This window comes from Phocoena sinus, chromosome 17 (genome assembly GCF_008692025.1).
Source record: "Phocoena sinus isolate mPhoSin1 chromosome 17, mPhoSin1.pri, whole genome shotgun sequence".
NCBI lineage: Eukaryota > Metazoa > Chordata > Mammalia > Artiodactyla > Phocoenidae > Phocoena > Phocoena sinus.
In genome coordinates this window covers 46,099,382-46,109,126 of record NC_045779.1, presented here as the reverse complement: position 1 = coordinate 46,109,126, position 9,745 = coordinate 46,099,382, and the positions used below count along the sequence as shown (strand labels likewise).

The window sequence follows — 9,745 nt, the reverse complement described above, 5'->3', positions numbered from 1 at the left end:
TGCATGGTGACAAGAGCTGAGGCAGCTGGAGCCCTGGGCAGTGGAGCCCAGCCTGCCTCTCGGATACTCCAGCTCCGGGCCCATCCTCCCTGGCTTCATGCTTCCTCTCCTGTCCTCCGGACCAGCCTGCTGCCACTTTCCCTGCCCAGCCCCACAGCGGGCAAGGGGTTTCCTCTTGGACTGGAGGACGCCTCTCAGCCACATGTTGTGTGCTTCCACCCAGGAGGGGCAGAAATGGGGAACTCGCCCTGGGTTTACGTATCCTTCCTGCTTCAGGCCTCTACTGGTGCAACCAGGAGAGACAAGCGCTGATGGGCGTACCCGCAAGGTGCTGGCAGAGTGCAGGTTGGGCCCCTGGCCCCCAGGTTTGTTTTGTTTTGTTTATCTGGAGGGAGAGGGTCTGATTCTCAGCTTCCCAGTTCTGACAACAGGGCTTATCAGCGTGTTCAGTGAGTGACTAGAATGATAAATTCTGCAGGACCACCGTGCAAACTAGCATGTCAGTTTATTGCTTTATGCGTGGTGGTGATGGTGGCGATGGACGGAGGGTATTGAAGATCGCTTTGACCAGCCGCTATAACAGTTAAATCCAGAAAACAGAGGTTTACCACAGTTAACGTGGCCTGTGCCCCACAGGTGTTCCTGCCCCTTCTTAGCAGTGATTCAGGAATCTAGGCTCATTCCATCTTGAGGCTCCTTTGGCCTCAGCAAGATGACCCGAGCAATTGTCTTCACGCCAGCCATCCTGACGGGGAAAGAGCAGGAAAGTTGTACGTGGGAGGAGCTTATCCTAGAGCTGCTGTAACAAATTACCACAACCTGGGCGGCTTAAAAGAAGAAAAATGTGTTCTCTCACGGTTCTGGAGACCTGAAATCCAAAATCAGGGGGTCAGCAGAGTTGATTCCTTCCGGAAGCTCTGCAGAAAAATCTTTTCCATGCCCCTCTCCTAGTTTTGGGGGGCGTCTACCAATCCTTAGCATTCCTTGACTTACAGAGGCATCACTTCAATCTCTGCCTGTGTTTACACGCCCTTCTCCCCTGTGTGTCTGTCTTCTCCTGTGCTGTCTTACAAGGATACTTGTCATTAGATTTAGGACTCACTCTAATCCAGGAGGATCTCATCTCAAGATCCTTGCCTTAATTACATCTGTAAAGATGTTTCTTCCAAATAAGGTCACAGTGACATAAGAACTAAATATTTGGTCTCTGCCCCCAGTTCCTGACACAGAGCTCCTAACTCTCTAGGAATTTCCTGGGTGACAGGAGCATCGTTTGTTCTAATGAGGTGACTCTTGTTGGGCAACTGGATGATTCCGAATGGGGGCTGGTCACCAGAAAGTCCAAGTCATGATTAGAAGCTTGGAGTTTTCAGTCCCATCCCCATTCCTCTGGGCAGGGGAGAGGGACTGGAGATGAGGTGATGATGGATCATGCCTACATGATGAAGTCTCCATCAAAATCCCTAAAATACAGGGTTTGGAGAGCTTCCGGGTTGGTGAACACATCCATGTGCCGGGAGGGTGTTGCACTCCAACTCCATGGGGGCAAAAGCTCCTGCACTTGGGACCGTCCAGACCTCAACCTATGTACCACTTCATCTGGCTGTTCACCTGTATCCTTTATTATATCCTTTACAGTAAACCAGTAGATATAAGTAGGTCCTATGAGCCATTCTAACAAATATTCGAAGCTGAGGAGAGGGTCATGGGAGCCCCTGATTCATAGCTGGTTGGTCAGCAGTACAGGTGACAACCTGGGACTTGAAATTGGTATCTGAAGTGGGGGACAGTATTGGGGGACTGAGCCCTTAAGCTGTGGCATCTGTGCTCAGTCCAGGTAGTTAGTATTAGAATTGAGTTAACTTAGAGGACACCCAGTTGGTGTCCACTGAGAACTGGAGAATTTGTTGGTTTGGGAACCACCATCCCACACACATTTGGTATCAAAAGTATTCTGTGGGCATAGAAAAAGTTTTCTTTTAATTACATTCTGAGGTTCTGGGTGGACATGAATTCTGGGGGACACTGCATTCCACTACAGGGACATACCTGGGTATGGTGCCCTTCTCGTGCCCACTTTCCAGAAAGTAGTCACATGGCCTAATTACGCTGGAAAATGTCATCTGGTTGTGCCCAGGATGACTAGAAAACTGGTTTGGGGAAGAGCTACCAGTTTCTGCCACGTGGGGGAGGGTCCTTGTCCAGGACCAGGAAGCTCAGGCTTCCAGGGGGAGGAACGACTCTCCCTTCGGCAGAACCAGATATATACTTACTAATCCTTCTAGGTCCCACCGCACCTGCCATGGCCTTGCAGGCCCAGCTTCTGCTCCCAGAACTTGCCAGGCTCTGGGAAGAATCTGGGCTGCAGAGATGGTCCCTGGGGGCTCTTAAGAAGTGCTGCCCCCTGGGGTTCCAGGAGGGAGGAAGGGTGAATGGTGTAATGGGGTGGAGCAGAGAGAGGTGAGTGCCCTGGGAGACTTTGAGAGAGAAATATCCCTTACCCCCGCCCCTACCCTCTCTCCCTGCAACTGACCCATTGATGCCTTAGGATTTCAGTGCCTTTGGGGAGAAGATGCCTCTGCTTCGTTATCGTGTCTCCAAAACTATGCAAAACCAGCTCTTTATCCTCTTTAGCCTTTGCCAGGATTTTTTAAAGAAATGTTGTTCTTGGCTCACTTGGTTTTCAGTTCCCTAAACAGCACTTCTGAGCTGTCCAAGCTTTTTAAAAGTGTTCTTAAGCTGAGACTAAACCCTACTTTTCTGGAAAAGCTACCTTGACTTCAGAGGAGATATTCTTTTCTCCCCATTCCTTTTTTTCTACTGCCCTCTTAACAATCCTTGTTCTCAAAGACGTTTGTGTTTTATCTTTTGCTTTCTGTCAAGACAAACTTCCCCCTGCCCACCCCTGCCCCCTGCCAAAAAAACCTTTCCTAGAACATAGGTGTTTCAAACCCATGCCAATATTTTGTAGTTGGTATACACGGGTTAAACTACATAGAAATCCCCCCAAGAGCCAGAGGTAAGCAACAACTTCACTTATTTGATTGGATGCCCTTCAAGTTTAGGAACATCCCATTTTTATTACCCAGCAGATAAGACAGAGCCCTGAATGGCTGTGGCTGTGATTAGATAACTTCTGATGTTTTCATTTCCCTTGCTGATCTGCTGCTTCTAGGTTAAATTCATTTTGTTGCCTGTCCATTTTGAAAGAAAGGCTGACAGAGTCACTCTAACAGATCAGGGGTCTGAGCTCAGAGTAGGTCAAAAGTAGTCACATGTAGGGAGATGGATAAAAATAGAAGGAGGGTTGGCAAGTAACAGCCAGGACACCTGTGTTCATCACACATACTGATAAAGGCCAGAATCTCCTCATTTATCTCTGGTGGGAAGTTCTGATGGTTTCACAGGATCAAACTCAAACCACATCAAAACCAGGTGATTTCCTCTGAGCATTCCATAAAAGGAAGCATCTGTCCATGGTAGGAGTGGCTGTTGAATCCTGGGCAGTTTTCAATGGTCTGATGAGAAGAGCTTGCCTAGAATGGAACCAAATGTCTGCTCACTCACGTGTTACTGTGTGAAAACACTCAGACATCAAACCTATACCGTTCCTGTGTGTGCTCAGTCTCATGTTTGTTCTTCCAGACACAATCCCAGCATTATTTATTGGAAGCAGGAGCTGATGGGGTCCAGTGAGCTTCCCAGCAGGAGACAAGCGCTTTCCTAGAGCTTCTAAATATTTCTTTAAAATAGTTGCTCTGAGGTTTGTGAGTTGTTTTTCCATTGTACTTAAAAGACTTCCTGTTTCTCTCCAGGTCTCTGGTAGCAACATGATATTTTGCTTGAACCCTTGGTTTGTCTTAAGGAGATCCTGCTTTTACAGGTTTGGATTAAAAAGTGTCTTGTATCATAGGGTTTCTTGATACGCATGTGGACTTCTGACTTTAAAATACCACATTCCAGTTAGTAGGAAGCAGAGATATTATGTTTCCAGAGAAGTTTTATGTAGTATTCCAGGAAATAGAGGCTTTGATTCTTCCCATCATCAGATGATTGGAGTCCACCATAATGAGTGAAAACCTCTAGATTACACTGACTCTAAGGAATAATCACAGAGAAAAAAATAGATCAATGGTGGAATATTTATTCTCATCTGCATCTGAATCTTTTGGAATCAAACTGAATGTATGGTTTGCACCATGCGTTTCTCTGTCTTCTCTTCACAAGTTCCCTGAAAGAGAACACTCTGGGCCTCCATGGTCACCTTTATTCACATAAAGAAAGGATTTTTCCATTTGGAAGTAAACATGTTGGAGGTGAGAAGTTAATATTGTTTATATTTGTTTCCACTGCAGGGGGCACAGGTTCAATCCCTGGTAAGAAAGAAAGAGAGAAAGAGAGAGAGAGAGAGAGAGAGAGAGAGGGAGGGAGAGAGGGAGAGAGGGAGAGAAGGAGAGAGGGAGAGAGGGAGGGAGGGAGGGAGGGAGGAAGGAAGGAAGGGAGGAAGGAGGAAGGAAGGAAGGAAGGAAGGAAGGAAAGAAGGAAGGGGCATCATAAACAGAACTGACAGGAGTCACAGGTACTTGTTATTAATAATAAAGTATCGACACCTGCCAATGATTTGCAATACTTGCAGTGATATTAATAAATCAGAGCAGATAACATCCTTGCATTCTCTAGAATTCTCTGGAGTTTTAAGCTGCCTTCCTTAGTAGGAGAGAAAGAGGTGGTTTTACTTCTAGCCTTCCCAGCACTATTTTTACCTTTTAAACACTATGTACACATACGTGAGGTGACATGATCTCTTAAGTGTGCCTCCTCAGGACAAAAAGGCAGAGAATGGTGGGTTTGTGTTGGAGCTTAGTAAACCCAGGAGGCCCTGAGATGTTTGATTTCTCCAAACACTGTCTCTCAGGTACCTCTTGAGTGTTCTTCTTGGAGTTTTCCAGGGATTGTCTACATGTATCCAGACCTCTATCTGGCTGGGGCCCCGTGGGTGGGTACTGGAGTGCTTTACACCTTCTTCTTGTTCACAAAATGCATGTAGGCTCCCGCCACCACTAGCTTTTCACACAGTTCATGACAAAAAGGCCCTTCACCTGTTGTCTTCCTCTCTTTTTTCCAGTGGATTGGCTTTCACTTTCAGGATAAAAATCTGTCTCAGAAGATATTGTGTCTCACTTGTTATAAAGAGCTGTTTATTCAAGACATTTCTTCTCTCCTAAATTGCTGTCGTTGTCTCCTGGTTAGTCTCCCTGCCTCCAGGCCAAATCCCCTCATTCTTTATAGGAATAAAACATACCCGTGAGATGTCTGGATATGCTGGTCACAGACTTACTCATTCTCTTGGGTGTATAGTGATACCATGGAGAAGTAAAGTCTTTGAAACCATGTGGACTTGGGTTTAAACCCAGCTGCATCCCCTTTGACCTCGTGATTTTCATCACCTTTGGGTATCAGGCTCTTCATTAATGAAAAGGAATAACAATCTCTACCTTGCAGAGTTTTCATGAAAATGAAATAACACAGTGCTTATAAAGCAGTCAGCACAGGTGTCTGACACACAGTAGGGTTTTAACAGAGGTTACCCCTCCCTTCTTCCCTTTGTTGTCCAAAGTAAGAGCGTCTAAGGGTTGGGGAAATACTGTACAATTTTTCTTCACATGACCTTTCCTTTTGAAACACTTAGTACTAGCATTTTATCAGTTTGTACTACCTTGTTGAAAACATCTGGAGATTCTGAAAATAGAATGTGAATCCTGCCTAAATTTATTTTCAACATAGTCCTGTGGAGTGGTAAGGATGAAAAGGGGGAAAACTCAGTGATGAGAAAAAAAAAAACTTTATGAAAGAAAAAAAGAGAGGTTTGTAAGTGAATTACTGTTAGCCTATTGTTTTTTTCTCTTCTAGTTACTTTGGTTTGATTGCAGGCTTACAATATAAGACATGGCATTTTTTTTCCATCAACGTTGCTCTTAGCATCAGGTCCCTCAGAAGCAGACACAGAGCATGTAGCCCCTTTCCACTGTCCTTCCAGAGCTAACATCCCACCTTAAGTCCAATGGGATATTCCAGTTATTTGTTATAATGGAATTTGGCCAAAAATTATACAAAATAATGTTTCGCATTCAAAAGATCTTAAGAGAAAATAGAGCTCTTCTGTCATCAGTCAGCCAGTGAATGGATTCTGCTGGGCTGGATGCACCATGAACACTCCTTTCTTTCTCTACAACTCCTTTCATTTTAATCCCTCTCTCCCCACTCTCCACCCCAAGCTTATGCATTTCTTTGGAGAGGTGTTTGCTGGGCTAACTTTCACTGAAATGGTGATGATGTTAGAAATCAGAAGAAATGAGCCTTTCCGGTTTAGCCCCACTCCCCAGGCTTAATCATTTTGTCGTTGTTGCTAAGAAGTGTTGGGTGAACTATGGAAAACAATATGGATGTTCCTCAAAAAACTAAAAATAGAGTTGCCACACAATCCAGCAATCCCATTCTTAGGCATTTACCCAGACAAACTATAATTTGAAAAGATACATGCACCTCTATGTTCACAGCAGCACCAATTCACAATAGCCAATGGAAACAACCTAAATGTCTATTGACAGATGAATGGATAAAGAAGATGGGGTACATATGTACAATGGAGTACTACTCAGCCATAAAAAAGAATGAAATAATGCCATTTGCAGCAACATGGATGGACCTAGAGATTTTCATACTAAGTGAAGTAATTCAGAGAGAGAAAGACAAATACCATACGATAGCACGTATATGTGGAATCTAAAATACAATGTAAATCAATGTATCTATGAAAAAAAACAGACTCACAGACATAGAGAACAGACTTGTGGTTGCCAAGGTAGGGGGGAGGGGAGGAAAAGAATGGGAGTTTGGGATTAACAGAGGCAAACTATTGTGTGCAGAATGGATAAACAACAAGATCCTACTTATAGCACAGGGAACTATATTCAATATTCTGTGACAAATCATAATGGAAAAGAATATGAAAAAAGAATATATATGTTAAAAAAAAGAAGTGTTGGGTGAGTCAACTTTTATTTAGATGATGATGATGTTGGGGGTCAGAAAAAATTTAGGAAGTTCAAAGATAATGACAACTTGGTGACCGCTGTCTGCAGAGGTTTCTCTTCTCCACTTGCTGCTAACAATGCCATAGCATTCAGGCATCTTCTCTGGCGTGGGCAGGAGTTTTTACATGAATGGAGCCTTACACAGAGCTTCTTCTGGCAGAAATTTTATTATAACCAATTCAACGCATCTCTTTGCAACTTGCCACTCATGAAAGTAACAATGGCTTTGATGCTTCATCTCAGCCGAAGACCGAAGAGCCGCTGGTGGCCTTGGATCTCGCAGCTGCTCGGGGTTTTTAGAACTTCAGCTATAAAAATGGGCAGGATTTTCCTTGATCATATCGGTGGTACCTATGTGTTTTCCTGTGCAAACTGCGATACAATCCCGACCAACCACTCAGAACTCATCTCCACTCAATTCACAGGCGCCACTGGCAGAGCATTTCTTTTTAACTACCTTTTAACAAGGGTAGTTAACCTGCAGTACAGTGAAGTTCAAGACCGGGTCATGCTCACTGTGCTGCCACATGGTTCGAGATGGGAGCTGCAAAAACTGCAATAGCAAACTGGGATTGGATCCATGAGTTTGCCACTGAGACACCCAGCGTTATAAGAAGGCCGTGTGATCCTAGAAAGTGCTCTAGTTCGAGAAAGTGAGGGCTTTGGGGAGCATGCACCATCTGATAACTCTTGAAGAAAAAGAGATAAATCCATCTTTTTCCCAGGTCTTCTTCACTGAAAACAAAAGTCCACTTACATACATTGTCACCTTAGCATCAGTGTAAGATTCATGAACTGTGGAACAAGAGGTTGTGAGAATCTATAATGGAACTTTTCTTTCTTTCTTTCTTTCTCTTTCTTTCTTCCTTCCTTCCTTCCTTCCTTCCTTCCTTCCTTCCTTCCTTCCTCCCTTCCTTTCTTTCTTTTTTTAATTATCTATTTCCCATCCAACAGCAGTGTGTAGAGAGAATATTACGCAGATGTCGTTAATTTTTTTCCCCCTATGTTTACATCTTGAGGCAGAACAGTCTATCTGCAGCTACATGGTGGGCTATGTGAGGAAAAAACCCTGGGCTATCAGAGTGAAAAAGTGTTTTATGTAAATTCTGAAAGGAAAATGTGTCAAGAGCATGGTTCTTAAATTAATTCGGGCTTCATTTTTTTTTTTTTTTTTTTTTTTTTTGCGGTACGCGGGCCTCCCACAGCTGTGGCCTCTCCCGTTGCGGAGCACAGGCTCCGGACACGCAGGCTCAGCGGCCATGGCTCACGGGCCCAGCCGCTTCGCGGCATGTGGGATCCTCCCATACCGGGGCACGAACCCGTGTCCCCTGCATCGGCAGGCGGACTCTCAACCACTGCGCCACCAGGGAAGCCCGTCGGGCTTCATTTAAAAACTTTTTTTTAACCCAGGTATTTCAGTTGATTTGCTAGCTTCAGAGAAGAGATTCGAATTTGTGACCAGTGCTAAAGGTTCAGTGTTAGTATGGTTTGTGCTGGCCATTGTGCCATATTCTTGTTGGAGATGAGCCCATTCTTCCTTGTCAGTCTTGATCCAAAGATGTCACCATTCCTAGTTATTTGTCACCACATAATTGGTGTTGATTGGAAACTTTTCCTGATATGGGGCAGAACTGCTTGGTTGTCTTTTCCATGTAAATTAAGCATAGTAACATAAACAAAGTAATAGTTGGATGTTAAAAAAAACAAAACAACAACAATGGCTTTGATATACAGACTGCATCTTTAACATCTTTAGTTTGAAGGGAGTTTACCTAGGCCTCAGACATGGAATCATCCTGCCCGGAGAGCACAGAAGACTTTTCTTAGTGAATTATGATATTCCACCCTTGCCCTTGCTGCCTGGTGACGTTGTGGATTAGAGCGGCTGGGCTTTCTGACCTGTACATCAATCTCAAGTTCCATTTTGGACACAGAGAAGAGAGGGCATGGGGGAGAGGGAGACTGAAGACTACAGAAATGGCCTCAACCAAGTTAATCACTAGTTTTTAAAGCTAATGAATTTTTTTCTCTAACTCTGTTTATCAGCAGGGTGTATAACGTACTGCTTTCCTCCCCCTCAGGCCATGTCTCTCTCAGGGCTGATCACAATTCTTACGAGATGTGTTCACTTTATTTTTTTTAAATATTTATTTATTTTATTTATTTATTTTATTTATTTTCTTGGCTGCATCGGGTCTTAGTTGAGGCATGCGGGATCTTTTGTTGCAGCGCGAGGTCTCTTCATTGTGGCATTTGGGCTTCTCTCTAGTTGTGGCACACGGGCTCCAGGGCGCGTGGGCTCTATAGTTTGTGGCACACAGGCTCTCCTTGAGACGCGAGCTCAGTAGTTGTGGCGTGCGGACTTAGTTGCCCTGTGGCATGTGGAATCTTCGTTCCCTGACGAGGGATTGAACTCGCATCCCTTGCATTGGAAGGTGGATTCTTTACCACTGGACCACCAGGGAAGTCCTGAAATGTGTTCACTTTAAATTTACCCATTTGCCTATCTTCTCTTCCAGGTAGCTATAGATTTCACGGCCTCGAACGGGGACCCCAGGAACAGCACTTCCCTGACTACATCCACTCCTACCAACCCAACAAGCACTTGAAGGCCTTGGTGGCTGTGGTGGAGATTTGCCAAGACTCTGACA

The 9,745-nt window shown here is 44.6% G+C and overlaps 1 pseudogene; it reads left to right on the top strand.

The window, feature by feature from the left end:
• The first annotated feature begins 7,410 nt into the window (after window positions 1-7,410).
• LOC116742735 lies at window positions 7,411-7,788 on the top strand (annotated as a pseudogene).
• Window positions 7,789-9,745: the final 1,957 nt, after the last annotated feature.